Source organism: Mobula birostris, chromosome 10, assembly GCF_030028105.1.
Source record: "Mobula birostris isolate sMobBir1 chromosome 10, sMobBir1.hap1, whole genome shotgun sequence".
NCBI lineage: Eukaryota > Metazoa > Chordata > Chondrichthyes > Myliobatiformes > Myliobatidae > Mobula > Mobula birostris.
The window spans coordinates 35,646,672-35,664,576 of record NC_092379.1 but is presented as its reverse complement, the minus strand read 5'-3'; the positions used below and the strand labels follow the sequence as shown (position 1 = coordinate 35,664,576).

The 17,905-nt window shown below is 44.7% G+C and overlaps 1 pseudogene; it reads right to left on the bottom strand.

The window, feature by feature from the left end:
* The window catches only part of LOC140203579 (serine/threonine-protein phosphatase 2A 65 kDa regulatory subunit A beta isoform-like), a 37,604-nt pseudogene that overhangs the window by 18,982 nt on the left and 717 nt on the right, over window positions 1–17,905 (bottom strand).

The window sequence follows — 17,905 nt, the reverse complement described above, 5'->3', positions numbered from 1 at the left end:
CCCTTCATGTTAGTTATAGCTGCAGACAATTCTTTAGCCTCTAAGTTAAACTCCAGTGATGTCAAGGACGTTTCATCTCGGGGTATAAGTTGTAACAAGTCGAGAAATTCCTTTTGTATTTGTGGAGCTGAATCTGAATATTCTGAGCTGTACAGATCTTGGTAAAATCTCAAAAAGATATTGTTTATTTCCTCTGCGACAACCGTTGTCACCCCCTCATCTGATTGTATGGAGTTTATTGCCCTTTCTGTTTGTGTCTGTTTGATGTGCAGGCCAAAGGTTCACGTATTATCATGTGCAACTCTGAAATTTGTCTTCCCCAGATAGCCATGAAACAAAGAAAAAACATGAAAGTCATTGAATAGCATCCTGATCATCAGCCGCCCCCGCAAAACCACCCCTCCCTCCACACAGAAAATGGAACAGCAACAACCCCAGCCCGCCCCCCACACAAAAACCAACAGAACATTTTACCCCCAAACACCCTCCCCTCGCACAACAAAATGAAAAGAAACAGACAATATAAAAACAGAATAGAAAAACCCAAAATCTGAAAAAGTCCACAGTCCATAAACACAAATGCAGAACCAGGATATCATCCTACGCTATCACCGACATTCACCAAAAGAGGGGGACAGGGACACAACTCCCCTCTCCCTGCGCCCTGCCCACTCTCAGTCCACATCAGAGACCCATATCAGACATCTGTGAGGTTTATCATCACTCACAGATGTCAAGAAATTTGATTTTTTTTTGCGGCAGCAGCAGCACAGTGCAATATATAAGAATTACTACAGGACCGTGCAAAACTCAAAGACACCCTAGCTATATACACCAGCCTAAGACTTTTGCACAGTACTATACATTATGGTCCAAGTTATGGTCACACGAGCAGTATGCCAGAAATTCGAGAGTCAGTTCGCAGAAGTGAGTGCAGTTGCTTTTATTAAGGAGAAGGTGCTTGGGAAGCTGAAAGTTTTGAAGGTAGTCAAGTCACCTGGACTAGATGGGCTACACCGCAGGGTTCTGAAAGAGGCAGCTGTAGAGATTGGGGAGGCATGAGTAATAATCTTTCAAGAGTCATTAGAATCTGGAATGGTTCCAGAGGACTGGAAATTTCCAAATGTCACTTCACTCTGAAGGGAGGGAGGCAAAAGACATGAAACTATAGGCCCTTCAGCCTGACTTCAGTGGTTGGGAAAATGTTGGGAGTCCATTATTAAAGACGAGCTTCCAGTACTTGGAGGTGCATGGTTTCCTTAAGGGGAAATTACAGGCAGGATAGACAAAGGAGGGTCAGTGGATGCTGTTTACTTGTTGTTTGACAAGATGCCGCACATGAGACGCCTTAACAAGTTAAGAGCCCATGGTATTACAGAAGATATCCTAGTAAAGATAGAAGATTGCCTGACTGACGGGAAGCAAAGAATTGCAAATGAAAGGGGCCTTTTCTGGTTGACTGCAGGTGACTATTAGTGATCCACAGGGGTCGGTATTGTGACCGTTACTTTTCAAGCAGATGTCAATGATCTGGACAATGGAATTGATGGCTTGGTGGTCACATTTGTGGATGATACCAAGATAGGTGGAGGGGCAGAGAGTCTGTAGAAGGACTTGATAGATTGGGAGAATAGCAAGGCAGTGGCAGTTGGAATATACTGCACCGACCGAAAGTGTTTCTGGTAGGTAGGATCCCTCAGCCTTGGGCGGCAGCCCGCTCAGGAGAGGGAAAACCCTGATTTTAAACCTCCACTGCCTTGCAGTCATGCCCACCCATGGGAAAGGCTTTGGGGGCAAACCCCTAAGGCAGTTTGATGTTGTTTACAGCTTCACTCTGGCAACCTCTGCGATGACACTGGTGCCGAGCTGTACTGGCGCTTGCCCTTCCCTTCGACAACATGAGTGACGTGGAGAGGGGGAGCCTGCTGCATGGGCAAGAGCCGGTCCTTCAAACCTTCCTGCCCAGGAGAGGACACAGTCCACCAGAGGCACAAGCCCATCATCCCCGGGATCGAAGGGTGCCTACTACCAGAAACGTATGGCCATGCACTTTGGTAGAAGGAGTAAAGACGTGTACTATTTTCCAAATGGGCAGAAAATTCAGAAATCAGACGTGCAAAGGCAATTGGGAGACCTCGTGCAGGGTTCCCTAAACATTATCTTGCAGGCTGAGTTGGTGGTACGGAAAGAAAATGGAATGTTGGCATTCATTTTGAGAGGACTGGAAAAGATATAAGGGTAATGCTGAAGCTTTATAAGGCATTGGTCAGAACGCAGTTGGGGGTATAGTGAGCAGCTTTGGGCCCTTTATCTAAGATGGGCTGGTATTAGAGAGGGTTCACGAGGATGATCCTGGGAAGGAAACATACAAGAGGAGTGCTTGACGGCTCCGGCTCTGTCCTCAATGGAGTTCAGACGGGAAGGAAGAGGGGTGAATCTCATTGAACTTATGGAATATTAAGAGGCCTAGAACAGAGAGGATGTTTCCTGTGACCGGAGGGCACAGCCTCAGAATAGAGGGATGTCCATTTAGAACAGAGCTGAGAGGAAATTTCTTCAGTGAAAGGGCGGTGGATCTGTGGAATCCATCAACGCTGATGGCTGTGGAGGACGAGTCACTGGGTATATTTAACATGGAGGCTGACAGGTTCTTGATTAGTCAGGGTGTTAAAGGTTACGGGGGAGAAGGCAGGAGAATGGGGCCGAGAGGGTAATAAGCCAGCCATGATGGAATGGCGAAGCAGACACGATGGGCTGAGTGGCCTAATTCTGTTCCTGAGTCTTAATTGTCCTTTATTGTCCGTTCACTCTCCCTGAGTGCAGGCGAGCTCCTCGGGAGGGCCATGGGAGGAAACAACGGTCATTTTGTGAAAAGCTGCATTTCACAAAAGAAAAACACTTGAATTTCTGCGTTTGAGAAATCTTTCTGCTCCTTTGGCATAAATAGATGCAAAATACTAATTACTATTAAATTGTCCAACAGTTCAAATCATGATTCGGCAGGCTTTTTTCTTGATTTCATTTCAAACTAACAAATAATTCAAGGCTTGAATTAACAGCTGACAATTTGAAGATGTACACTTGGAATCTGTCAGTTGTGCCTGGAAAATCGAGGCATTTCCGACATTTGGGGAATCTTTTCGGGTGTAGCACATGAAGGGAATCAAGTCTGCAGACATTGGAAATCCAGAGCAGTTCACCCAAAACGCTGGAGGAACTCAGCAGCTCAGGCAGCATCTATGGGAATGAGTAAACAGTCGGTGTTTCAGGCCGAGGCCTTTTATCGGGACTGTAAAGGGAGGCGGAAGATGCTAGGATATAAAGGTGAGGAGAGGGGAAGGAGGCCAGCTGGAAGGTGTTAGGTGAAGACAGGTGGGTGGGAAAGGTCAATGGCTGGAGAAGAAAGAATCTGAGAGAGGAGAGGAGAAGAGAGTGGACCACAGGAGAGATGGAAGGAGGTGGGAACCCAGGGAGAAGTAATAGACAGGTGAGAAGTAAAAGCTCAGAGTGGGGAATTGAGGAAGGAGAGGAGAGGGGAAAGATTTTTTTTACATTTTTAAAAATAATCTTAATTCTGTAAAAATAATGAAAGAATGCAAATTTCCATATTAATTTAAAAATCCAGAATTTGCACATGCAACAGTTTTGTTTAAGTTCACGCCAAAATAAACAAGGAACTTGATGGATGGAGAAATAACAGCTCCATCACACCATTAAGCGATTCATCTTTAATCCAATATGCACTCAGATTACAAACCAGCTCACATCACTGCTTCTAAAGAACGCACTGCACATTTGCTCTTATCTGAAGCTCTCAAACTAAAAGAACAGTTCGAGAGACTCCGGTGGAAGAAACAGTTGTTATTCCATTCATGAATCAGAAAAACATAAGAAATCGGAGCAGGAGTAGGCCATCCGGCCCATCAAGCCTGCCCCGCCATTCAGTAAGATCATGGCTGACCTGTCCATAAACTCAGCTTCATCTACCTGCCTTTTCCCCATAACCCTTAATTCCCCTACTATCTATCCTCTTCAGCCCTTCACCTTTCCCACCCATCACCTGCCTTCAACTCCCCTCCCCTACACACCAACCTTTCCCATCACCTGGTCTACCTATCACCTACCAGCTTGTACTCCCCCCATCCTCCCAACCTTCTTATTCTGGCGCCTTCCCCCTTCCTTTCCAGTCCTGACGAAGGGTGTCAGCCCAAGGGTTCATTCCCCTCCATAGATGCTGCCTGACCTGCTGAGTTCCTCCAGCATTGTGTGTGTGTGTGTGTGTATGTGTGTGTGCACGCGTGTGGCTGTGGATTGCCAGCATCTGCAGAATCTGTGATTATCCACTTTAGAATGCTGGACATCACCGCACAGCTTCAAGCAAACGGCAGTTACAATGTTTGTCAACAGGAAAGAAAGCAGATGAACATGGGCCAACTGCTGTCCCCGTCCAGGAATCGATATCAGTGAGAGTAAAAGCCTAGACACATCAGTCTGTGTTGCAACACGTCCCGTTCTGGCACACTTATCCAGATACCTGTATCTTGTGGTGGAGCATGGACTGCTCGTCACCTTCAGCAGATGTACAAGTTCCAGAGACGACAACCAGCTTTTTGATCGCCTAATGAACAATAAGCGACCTTTCCTCAGCACTCTGGACTTGACAACAGCTTCCAAACAGCACACAGAAGAAAGCTCTCCATTGGTGTTTGCCTGATTTCGGTAGGCTAATCAAATATTATCCACCATGCCCACCAGTCACGCAAGGGGTATGTTAAAGTTTGTACTTCAGGATAAAATTACCTTATCTTTGAGCTGAGCCAAGACCAGGGGAAGCAGGTGCTCAACAGTGCTGTCCTTGCCCAGGATGGTGGACAAGCCCATAATAACAGAGGCCAGAGCTGACTTCACGTGTTGATTGGTGTCAGACACAAGTTCCTGGAAAAGAAACACAAAAAATGATTAAATGAAAACCTAGACAGATATTTCAGTCAACACGCACAAAATGCTGGAGGAACTCAGCAGGCCAGGCAGCACCTACAGAAACGTCGACTGTACTGTTCCCCATAGAAGCTGCCTGGCCTGCTGAGTCCCTTCAGCATTTTGTGTGTGTTGCTCGGATTTCCAGCATCTGCAGATTTTCTCTTGTTTGTCATTAGATATCTCACTCATGATGCCATCCTGCTCCACGTTCTTATGATCCACCTGGTCAGTCATGGATCATTCTTAAATAATTTCTTACAGTTACAGGCACAGATTGCAGTGTCATTGCCCAGAACAAGAGTCTATTAATGAAGTAATTGATAGTTGTTTCTGCTGCCAGAAAGTTGTCACTGTGCTTCACCAACAACATCTTAACCGGATGGAAAAGACAAGAATGAGAATTCCCAACCAACCTTTAACTTTGTTGGCCCCAGCTGCTCGCACTTCAGCCTCATAATCTTTCAACAGGTTTTGGAAAGCAGGAACCAGATCATTTTCCACAATTTCAGGACCCACGGTTTTCTGAAGCTTTAAAGGCAAGAGAAACTGAATGAGTAACAAAGATAGAGCGGGTTTCAATAGCAGCAATCTCTGCATTAACACGTGAACAGAGGAATCACAAAGACAACACCATCTTTCTTTTCCACGCTCGTCTCGCTGCTGCCATCAGGTAGAAGGTGCAGGAGCCTCAGGACCCACACCACCAGGTTCAAGAACAGTTATTACCCCTCAACCATCAGGTAGAAGGTGCAGAAGCCTCAGGACTCACACCACCGGGTTCAAGAACAGTTATTACCCCTCAACCATCAGGATCTTGAACTACAGGGGATCAGTACACTATGTTCCCACGAGCAATGATCTTACTTTAATTACTCTTTATCTTGTTATTTCATACTCTTCTTATTTATTGCTATTTATTTATATTTGCATTTGTACTTTATCTTTTATTGATCCTGTTTACAGTTACTATTCTATAGAAATTGCTGAGTATGCCCACAGGAAAATGAATCTCAGGGTTTTATGTGGTGACATGTATGTACTCTGAAAATATGAACTTCAAAATTAAAAATCTGAACTGTACTTTAGCTGCAGACTTCATTGCAAGATTAGTTTATACGTGATCTTGAGCATAGAAAGTGCCTTTTGTGATGGTCTGTCATTAGCAATGATAGCAGAACTTTATAAATACAATAAACTCCGTACCGTTCTAATGCAATTGTTTTCCAATAATGGGTTGCTGCCAATTTCACAAGTGCTCTGGCAACCTTTATCTTGTTCTGGCATATTTCCCCTTCCTTTCCAGTCCTGATGAAAGGTCTTGGCGCAAAACACCGACTGTTTATTCACTTCCTTAGATGCAGCCTGACCTGCTGAGTTCTTCCAGCATTTTTGTGTGTGTTACCTTATATGGAGCTTATTTTTCAACATGGGTTAGTTATCTTATAAAGACAGACAATATAACGTCTTTGCCTGTTCCAAGGGTAATAATCCTAAACTGATAAAATGGCTGTGTTTTCTGTGTGCTTTTGAACACTGGTCCATCTGTAATTTGCTTTAATTTTCGATCAGATTTACAGTTTTGAATTATGTAATTTTATCATGGGTGGCGGAGTGGAAATACATCTTTACCAAGAGAGGTGTAAGGTGTTCCTTCCCTCCGCTAGCCTGCAGGTCACCCTTGGGCAAGGTGTAGCACCTGCTTAGCCAACCCCACCCCCCAATCAGGGTCACGTGAAGCTATGGGGTAAGAGGAAAGAAACCCAGAGAAATGTTGCCATTGTGTTCAGATGTTTATCAATGAGTGGATACCTCATGCTCTGGTAAAGAAATAAATGAGTGGGGAGAAAAAGGGAATGGTTAGATAAATGGTGTCCATTTAGAAGCAGCAATCTTTAGTGTTACCCAGGTAAAACAGCTGTAATGATCTATCCTTGATAGTCTATCCACAGATAAACCAGCTGCTTCAGTACAGGTTTTACACTCATACAGAACAGAAAGATTTAATCTCAATGCTTTGGGGTGGGACCGGAATTTCCTGGCCTTACGAGATGGAATTTTAAATTTTTAAAGAAAGGCAAAGTTGAGAAAATATTGTCGTTGATGGTTCTGAATCCAAAAGTATGGTACGCAGACAATAATGTGAGCAATTGTAATCAGCTAATTTCTCAGGTCAAAAAAAACAACTAAATAATGTTATTTAATCATTAAATAATGCTTCTTAATTGTTAAATAATGTTAACCTGATCGTTAATGTTTGCAATTAACCTGTGTTGGCAATGTGCCTTTATTTTGAGGATTTGTATTACATTGTGGTGAGAAAAGCACGGAGATTTCAGTTGATCCGAGTGTTTTCCCAGGCGAGGAAAGCCTAAGACTAAAGGGCATAGATTTAATTGGAGACACAGAACACAACAAGCTGTTCTGGCCCTTCAAACTGCACCGCCAGTAAACCACCAACTTGTGCAACAATCTACAATGACCCTTTAACATACTAACCGGAATGCTTTTGGACTGTGTGAGGAAACTGGAGCACCAGGAGGAAGCCTGAGGCAACAAGTTTTATACTGAGAACAAAGACCATCTGGTTCAAAAACTATAAACACACAGGAGATTCTGCAGATGCTGGAAACCCAGCACAAAATACTGGAGGAACTCAGCAGGCCAGGCAGCATCTATGGAAATGAAATAAACAGTCGATCTTTCGGGCCGAGACTGCTCTTCGGGACTATAAATCTGCCGATGACACAACTATTGTTGGCAGAATTTCAGATGGTGACAAGGAGCCGAAGAGGAGTGAGATAGATCAGCTGGTTGAGTGGTGTGGCAACAATCTGGCACTTGTCAGTCAGACCAAGGAACTGATTGTGGACCACAGGAAGGTGAAGTTGAATTACCACCTCCCTACACCATACCCGGTCTGTGTGAAGTCAGCAGTGGGAAGGAACCAGCAAAGTCCAGTCCATCAAAATTTTAATTAAATTAATTAATTCATGTACTACATCACAAAATTTACCACAATGACAGTAAAACCAAGGAACTGATTGTCGACGTCAGGAAGGGGAAGTCAAGGGAACACACATCAGTCCTAATCAAGGGGACTGTGGAAAGGGTGAGTAATTTCAAGTTCCTGAGTGTCAAAGTCTCTGAGGATCGTCCTGGCTTTTCAACCTTTCGGCTCATTTTTAAACAGAACTGAAGTTCCCCTTAACTTCCTCCAGTCAAAAGTGAAAAATATCAGTGTCATCAACCTGTGCACGTGCTGAATCCCCAGATCCCTGGCACTATGCCAACAAGTTTGTTCTAAACCCCTGTCACAGGATTATCCTTCAGATACACTGAAAAAGATCTGAGCTCAATTCAGACCAACTTTGTTCTATTTCAGATCCATGTTTAAAAACAGGCTAATTAAATGAATCTGGAAAGAAATCTCAGCACCTTTTGGCATGTCAGTCAATTCTATTAAAAATACGCAGGTGCTTGATTTAATGATTTTTTTAAAAAGTATATTAGAGGAACTAATCGTGTTTTCATGACTTTTGACAGAATCAGAAGGGATTCCAGCTGGAACAGAAAACTTAAAGACTAGTTTTAAAACATAAATGCACCATACCATCATACCAAAGAGATGCACTTTGCCCTTTAGCAATAACACGTACCTCAGAAAATTTGTCTGCCACCACATAGCGAACACGCCAGGATTTATCGTCCATTGCCTGCCGGAGGGTCAGCATCACCAACGCTTCCAGGTCTTCCTGGGACAGCAGCTGGGCTATGCTCACACAAGCCTCAACTGCCAACAGCCTCACCGAATCCTGTGAAAAAGATGTTCAAACCGGGATTGAGCTGGTTCTTAATTAAAAAACAAATTTAATTTACTGAAGTTAACATTAGGAAGAACTAATCTCATCAAAAAAATCATAAAAATAAATACTGACAATATAACAATTGTTTCCCAGATGATATCCGTTCAGATCACCTAGAACGTAGCAACAGGTTTCATTACTTTGCAATGTGTGCTGGAATCTTCCCAGGATACAAGTACTGGAGTGTATCAACATGCAACCTTTGATGGAAGCATTCCTTGGATTAGTATATTAGCAAATGTCATGACAGTGCAAAAATTTATTGATGAATCAATTTTCTTTCTCCTGCTCTTGAAGCACCACTCTCTGCTGAGTGAATCTCCAAGCTAATCACCCAAGTGGTCACTTTTCACCGTAGGATGTAGGAGCTGAATTAGGCCATTTGGCCCATCCAGTCTCCTCTGACATTTCATCATGGTTGATCCATTTCACCTTCAGCCCAATCTCCTGCCTCCTCCCCATATCCCTTCATCGAAACATGGAAATCTACAGCTCTTTACACGCCATCCGGCCCCAAAGTTGTGCCGACCAGGTAACCTACTCGAGAAACTGCCTAGAATTTCCCTACCGCATAGCCCTCTATTTTTCTAAGCTCCATGTACCTATCTGAGAGTCTCTTAAAAAACCCTACTGTATCCATCTCTACCACCTTTGTTGTCAGTGCATTCCACACACCCACCACTCTCTAGGTGAGAAACTTACCTCTGATGTCTCCCTTATACCTACTTTCAAGCACCTTAAAACTATGCCCCCTCATGTTAGCCATTTCAGCCCTGGGAAAAAGCCTCCGGCTATCCACACGATTAATACCTCTCATCATCTTATATGCTTCAACCAGGTCACTTCTCATGCCCTGACTAATCAAGAATCTATCAACCTCTCTGCCCTGAATATACCCAATGACTTTGCCTCTGTGACAATGAATTCCACAGATTCTCTGGATAAGGAAATCCTTCCTCATCTCCATTCTAATTGGATAAACCTCTGCTCTGAGATTGCTTCCTCTGGTCTTAGGCTGCCCCACCATAGAAAACATCCTCCCCATATCCACTCTGGAGGCCTTTCAGTATTTGACAGGTTACAATGAGATCCCTCCCCCTCATTCTTCTGAATTCAAATGAGTACACGCACAGAGCCATCAAACGCTCCTCGTACGACAAGCCTTTCAATCCTGGACCTTTCAATCACTTTCGTGACCCTCCGTTGAACCCACTCCTGTCTTGGCAAACCCTCTGTTAGATAAGGGGCCCAAAACTACCTTCAATATTCCAAGTGAAGCCTTATAAAATGTGAACATTACATCCTTGTTTTGATACGCTAGCCATCATTGGTGGGGTCTGAACCTGGAGCAAGTGTGAACATCTCCTTGGCTACAGATGTGAAGGTTTATTTCCAGGAGTCACTGGACAGTAACCAGAAGAGAAGCTTACTCAACACCAAGGAGCACACGTCCAACCGTTAACCAGAAGCTAGGTGAGGGTCAAAGTATCCATCCCAGCTCCCCTTCAGCGTACCATTTTTATACAACTCTGGCTCCTTAGTACACGAGGATACTGCGGACTGCGTCAAGCCTTATGCCCGGGATACTTTAGGTTGGAGGAATATGAAAGGACACACACTGATTAAACAGTTCGCTCTTCAGGCAAAAGCCTCCAAGATAACCACCTTCTTGGAGGAGCATCTCCAGCTGGAGTACTGGAATGGTGTAATCATGTCGATAGATTGACAGGCACCGCTTCCATCTACTGTGGACAAAGGAATTTTATAAAGCAGGGGCTCCCAACCTGGGGCCCCTCGGTTGATGGTAGGGGGTCGATGGCGTAAAAGAGGGTTGTGAACCCCGGTTACAAAGGTGAACAGATGGTGCAGACGACGACAACAGAAACTTTGCAAGCAGTAAGTGGCATTAAAAAGGCGTAGCATACTGAGTACATAGCCGTATTAACCGGATGCAACTCAGTTCTTTGCCACGGACACACCATCCGTACTAATCTTTCCCACCTCCAGCTCATCCATACAGTTGTACGGGGTCTTTCTTTTGTTACATTTAAAATGGCGATTTTTGTTATGTTAATCTGTGGAATGCGGCTTTGTTGTGTTTTAACGCTGCAGAGAGTTTGCGCTAGCAGTTTATTGTGGTTTAGAGGGTGATAAGAGGGTGCTATTAGCCAATGGGTGGTTATGTATCGTTTTGTTTTCGGATGCCATGCTGTATGATATGACTGTGGACTGAGTTTTGGCGGGGAGTCGGGAGGAGAGACGAGGAGGACGGCGGACGTGCGGAGAGGCTCCGGTCGATCACTTCGGGTGGTCCCGAGCCGTGGGTCGACGGAATTCGGGTGGTCGTCTGACGTCGAACTTGAGCTCCAACGGTAGCGCGCGAAGAACTTGGACTTTGAATAAGTGTTGGCGCCTTTTTTTTTCATTACTTTCCTCTCTGTATCACATGTATATTAATGCCCTAGAATTAGTAATATCTATAAAGTGTATGTGTTAAAATTTACTGGGTGTGCTGGCTGATGATTGATGTTTGTGATTGATTCGGGCGACGATTGACCCTGAGGGGACTGCTGAAGCAGGTGCTGGGCGGGATTTCCCCTAGACATACACGAGCCAAAATAACGGAACGTTACACAGTAAAATGGAAGCGGTAATGTGGGGCGGAGAGGTGTGAAATCATGCAATTGCTCCAGTGAGCGGAATGACAGACAGCCTGTGACCGGAATGAGCCAACTGCTCTCCGTTATTTCACACACTGCCATGACGTGTGGGATACAGAGGCTCCTCAGTACAAGCAATTGATACACATGTGACATAAAGCCAAGGTGACAGCAGCAGCTTCAGCAAGATGAATCATGACAAGCCATGGGGAATAAGATCACCTTTCTTCACTAGAATCCACGCTTCCCTCATCCACGTCACCTGCATTCCCACCCCACAAGCCTTTCCAGCGCATCAGTGTCTGTAGCCCCCACCACCCACAATAGACTCCTAGACTAATCTCAATCCTCCGCTATCTGCAAGGGGTCTCTGCCACTAATCACACCCCCCTTCCCCCACCCCACCCTTCAGGGTTCCACGCCACTCATTCATCCTCGCCGCTCTCCCCGAAAGCAAGACAAGGTCTACACTCGCCCATTTGCCTCCGTTCAGGGCTGCAAACAGTTCTTGCAGGCGAAGCGGTGCTTTCCTCTCGGGGCTATTCGCTGTATCTGGAGCTCCTGCCGTGGCCTCCTCGACATCGGAGGACCAACACAAATGGGGTTGGGGGTGGGGGGGTGCGCTTCTTCATCGAGCACCTTCTCTGGGTCCGCTGAGACAGCCAGGGTATCCCAATGGCCACCCACTTCAATTCGACTTCCCGCTGCCACCTCAGTGTCTGCTCTACAACTACATACCTGCTCATCAGAAGCCAGGGAAGTGAAGAGGGGTATAATGTCACTTTTCAAAAACTCCAGCTCCAGAACCTTCGCAAATTCACCCAACTTTGATGCTGCTGCCTGGCGGACCACTGGTGTGTCATCTGAGCACAAGCTGTGGAAAAGTCTGCAGAAAAAATAAAATTAAAGGTCACATAGTAGTAGTCGCCCATTGATGCAGAACTTAACAAATCGCAAGCAGAAATACAAGCACTAAAAATTGACATTTTTGCAATTAATGTTTCTAAGTCAGAAGCTAGTAAAATATTTTGCTAAACCCATCATCATTATGTGCTGTGTCATATGCTATGGGTGGTCACGGTCTTTCCATGACCCTGATTGTTCTCCGTAAAGTTTTCTACAGAAGTGGTTTGTCATTTCCGCCTTCTGGGCAGTGTGTGTCTTTACAAGGTGGGTGACCCCCAGCCCATTATCAATACACTTCAGAAACTGTCTACCTGGCGTCAGGGGTCGCATAACCAGGACTTGTGGTCTGCACCGGCTGCTCATCCACCACCTGATCCCATGGCTTCACCTGACCCTGATCGGGGCGGGGGCGGTGGGGAGGGGTCGGTGGTATCGAAGCAGGAGCTACACCTTGCCCAAGGGTGGCCTACAGACCAGCAGAAGGAAGCCTTACACCTCCTTTGGCAGAGACGCATCTCCACCACACCACCCAAAAATCCAATATTTGTGGTATTCAGATTTTATCCTGAGAAATACTTCAAGATAGCAACAGAATATAGAAATTTACTGCACATTACAGGCCCTTCAGCCCACAATGTTGTGCTGACCACGTAACCTACTCTAGAAGCTGCCTGGAATTTCCCCACCATACAGCCCTGTCTTTTTCTGAAACAACTGACTGTATCTGAAAGTTTACACAAATGACACCACAAAAAATTTTAATTCAGGGAGTAAAGCGGCTGGAAGTGAACCCCAGATATGGGACTCCTGCACTTGGAGCAGAACAGAGCCATTGGTTGTGGACTGCAGGGGCACACAGTTACCAAAGCAACCTTCTCGTCCGACAAAACTCAAACACCTCTGAACAGGTGAAATCCTCTGCGCGCCAGATTAATCAAAATGGCCCTGAAGCAGAGCAACAGGCTTGACAAGACACGGCTCTCAAAAAGAGCACGCCTTTGTAAATGACAAGGCCACTTCAACCCCACAGCCGAGAGGAAGCGATGAGCACCACTCCACTATGATGCACCTCGGCTTTTGCTCCTTCCTCACTAAAAACACACAACAAACCTTCAGTTTATGTCATTAAAAACAAAAATGCCACACTTTCTGTGCTATTTTGGGGCTGATTATTCTCTAAACTAGAAACTTCTACCCACTCAGTTAAAACAAGGTCCTGTCCACCATGGTGGTAGCATCTTATCGCCAATAAAACCAAATTATACCGAAATTGGGTGGCAGGAAGGAAATACGTCCCTGCCAAAGGAGGTGTAAGGCACTCCTTCCCTCCACTGGCCTGCAGGTCACCCTAGGGCAAGGTGTAGCACCCGCTTAGCCTCCCCGATCAGGGCTACGTGAAGCCGTGGGAGCAGGTGGTGGACGGTTGTATGAGCAGCAGGTGCAGATCTCAACTCCTGACACTGACACCAGGCAGACAGTCTCGGAAGCAAATTGATAATGGGCTGGGGGTCACCCGTCTTGTAAAGACACACGCTGCCCAGAAAGAAGGCGATGGCAAACCACTTCCGTAGAAAACTTCGCCAAGACGATCGCGTCCACGGAAAGACCCACGATCGTCCACACCATACGACACGGTACATAATGAGCGATACCACAGGATGTAGATTTTCTACAATAATACTGTAATATTCCTAGCTAACTTCTATCATGTTCATCTGCAGCACTCCAAGGGAGGAAAGTACTTACTGACGCAGCTCGGTCTTTACAGAGCTGGATACCCGAGGGTAGCAGACACTGAAAAGGCTGCATGCCGAAGTCCTGGACGTGAACCAGTCACCACAAGTCAGGCGCTTGACCAGTGGCACAAAGTGGACTTCTAGGTCTGCAGGAGAGTGCTCGTGGGAGATGGCTCGCAGTGAATCGATGGCTTTATCTCGTACTACCGATTTTTCCACCGTTGCCAGGTTCTCCAAGGGAGGCTGATTAGTGGGAAAGAATTAAACTGAAACACATCTTCGTTTTACTCTACTTATAAGAAACACAATATTTAGAAACAATCTTTAAGATAAATTCTTACATTGCTGAGAATTAGGAATTCTCATAAAGAACATGAGACAGAGAAACATTTGAAGGTAGAACAATATAGAGCCGTGCTGGAGGATAAAACACAAACTACCAAAAACTGTATAAATCAAAGGACATATTTTCTCAATCACAGAAATTCCCAAGGTTCCTAACCAGAAAACACTGTACTAATATTAAATGGAAATTACACTGTCATGTTCCTAATTATCAGTAACTACTATTTCATCTTCAAATTCAGTACCAATAATTGTTCATCCTATGAGGTTTTAATATGCAAATAAACATGAAGCTGCCTCTCATAATAATTTTGCCAAAGTTTGAGGGAAGTCCATGGTCATCCACTTTGTAAGAAGAAATAAAAGTGTAAAGTACATTCTAAATTGGGAGAAAATTCAAGAATCCGAGGTGCAAAGGGACTTGGGAGTCCTCGTGCAGCATTCACTCAAGGTTAACTTGCAGGCTGAGGAAGACAAATGCAATGTTAGCAGTCATTTCGAGAGGACTAGAATATAAAAGCAGGGATGTAATGTTAAGGTTTTATAATGTATTGGTGAGGCATCATTTAGAGTATTATGAGGAGATTTGGGCCCCTCATCTAAGAAAGGAGGTGCTGACATTGTGCAGAGTTTCAAGGAGATTCACAAAAATAATACTGGGAATGAAAGGCTTGTCACGTGAGGAGCCTTTGATGGCTCTGGGCCTGTACTCGCTGGAGTTCAGAAGAATGAGAAGAGACCTCATTGAAACCTATCAAATGTTGGAAGGTCTGAATAGAGTGGATGTGGAGAGGATGTTTCCTATGGCAGGGGAGTCTAAGGCTAGAGGGCACAGCCCCAGAATAGAGGGATATCCTTTTAGAATGAAAATGATGAGGAATTTCTTTAGCCAGAGGGTGGTGAATATGTGGAATTCTGTGCCACAGGTGGCTGTGGAGGACAAGTCATTGGGTATATTTATGGCAGAGATTGATAGGTTCTTGATAGGTTCATGGCATCAAAGGTTACTGGGAGAAGACTGGGGAGTGGGGCAGAGGAGGGGAAAAAAGGATCAGCCATGATTGAAAGACAAATTGATAAGACTCTTGATTAATCGCAGCATGGAAGGATACAGGGAGAAGGCAGGAGATTGGGGCTGAGAGGGGAAAATGAATCGATGGGCCAAATAGCCTAACTCTGCACCTATATCTTATGGAACTATTCAAACAACAACTGCGCCCACGTTCCAGTTTAGAATTGCAGCCATCACAGGGGCTCCGAGAAAACATTTCTGAATTGCTATTTTCTGTAATACAAAGCCACGCCATCTCAGCGTTCTTCAAGAAACACTGCTAAGAGTTTGTGATATTTTATATACAGCCCCCACCCACACATGAGCAAATTGGATTCCTTACGTAAATGCTTTAAGAATTCTCTGCCTGTACTCGCAGGTAACTTTACACAAAAAGAAAACATTTTTGAAAGGAGTATCAATACAAAAAGAACGTACACACTCTATACGCAACATACTGACGCTGGAATGTCTAATTTGGAACCACTGCAAACAATAAAGTAAAACATGCAACAGTACAGTACAGAAACAGGCCATTCGGCCCACAATGTTGTGCTGAACCAGCTAAAAAGAAAATCAAAAACCACCAAGAACTAATCCCTCCTACCTGCACAATGTCCATCTCCCTCCATCTTTCTCATACCCATGTGCCTATCCAAAAGTCTCTGAAAAGTCTCTACCATCATACCAGTCAATGTATTCCAGGCATCCACCACTCTGATGGTAAAAAAAACTTACCCCTCACATCCCCCTTGAACCTACCTACCCACTCTCACCTTCAATGCATACCTCTGGTATTAGACATTTCAATCCTGGGAAACAGATACTCCTCTCTACTTTATCTATGCACATGCTTCTCATAATCTTACAAACCTCTATCAGATCTCCCCTCGGCCTCCAGCGCTTTAGAGAAAACAACATAAGCTTATCCAGCTCTCATGATCACATGTCCTCTAAACCAGGCAACATTCTGGCGAACCTCTTCCGCGTCGACCCCAAAGCCCCAACATCTTTCCTATAGTGGGACAATCAGAACTGCATGCAATACTCCAGACGTGGCCCACCCAGAGTCTGATAAAGTTGCAGCACTTCCTCTAAAGCAGGCAGCATCCTGGTTAAACCTCATTGATCGAGCTACTTTGGTGGTTTCATAAATTGATTTCATTATTTTAATTCTGAATTGTCCTATGACGAACTGATCACTGAAAATCATTTCAATTTGAACTATGCCCTGTAATAGCCTGAGGCCCTCGTTATTTAATTTCAGAATCTTGTTCCCCATTATGGGTATTTAAAAACAATACAAGTATGTTATTTTAAATAAATATTTAATGCATAGGACCATTGCATCTGGGAATTAAAATCTGTATTTTGTTTCCCCCGGTTGGGCTCATGTTGAACGGATATTTGGTCAATACAGAGCAGAGGTTTCAGTGTTCGGGGGACGGTATCAGTCCGTGTAGGTTTTCCAACAGGCTGCGCGGGTGAACCTGGATCAGGGATAGAGTAACTACACTTCACTGTAGCAATTCTCAATGATACACCCCTCCAATATTTCAACCAGGTCCTGAAGAAGGGTCTCGGCCAGAAACATTGACCGCTTACTCTTTTCCACAGACGCTGCCTGAGCTGCTGAGTTTCTCCAGCGTTTTGTGAGAGTTGCTTTGGATTTCCAGCATCTGCAGACTTTCTCGTGCCTACAAATATGTTGGGGTGGCACAAAGCCTCATCTGCCTCAAAGATTTTATTGCAAACAATAAAAGCAGAGAGGGTTCTGTATGTGTCCATTTACCCCTCATTCAAGCAACCCATCATAACAAAGAAAGATTACAGGGACATTGCCGGGTTTGGAGGACCTGAGTTATATGGACAGATTGAATATGTTAGGACTTTTTTTTAAACTTGGAACATAGAAGATTGCAAAGAGATATGACAGAAGGAGACACGATTATGAGGGGTTTAGATAGGGTAAATGCAAGCAGTCATTGTCCACTGAGGTTGGATGAGACTGCAGCTAGAGGTCATGGGTTAAGGGTGAAAGGTGAAATGTTTAAGGGGAACATGTGCTGAACTTTTCTATGACTCATTATTAAGTCATTTACTTTATCATTGCCTGTGGAACACTGCTGCTTTGAGAATCATCTTCTGGAAATTAACCTTTATTAAGACAGTAATACCACTTCAATGGCATTAACCGCGTGTCCGTCCTGTGCAGTGCTTTGTAAATGTACGTCCGCTCTTACCAGCAAACAGTGAACATACTCCGGTCCGCCAACGAGCACCGTGAAGCTCCCTAGTTGCTCCGCTAATGCCAGCAGTGGCTCGTCTTCATCGAAAATGGTGTCTGCATCGAGACGAGAAATC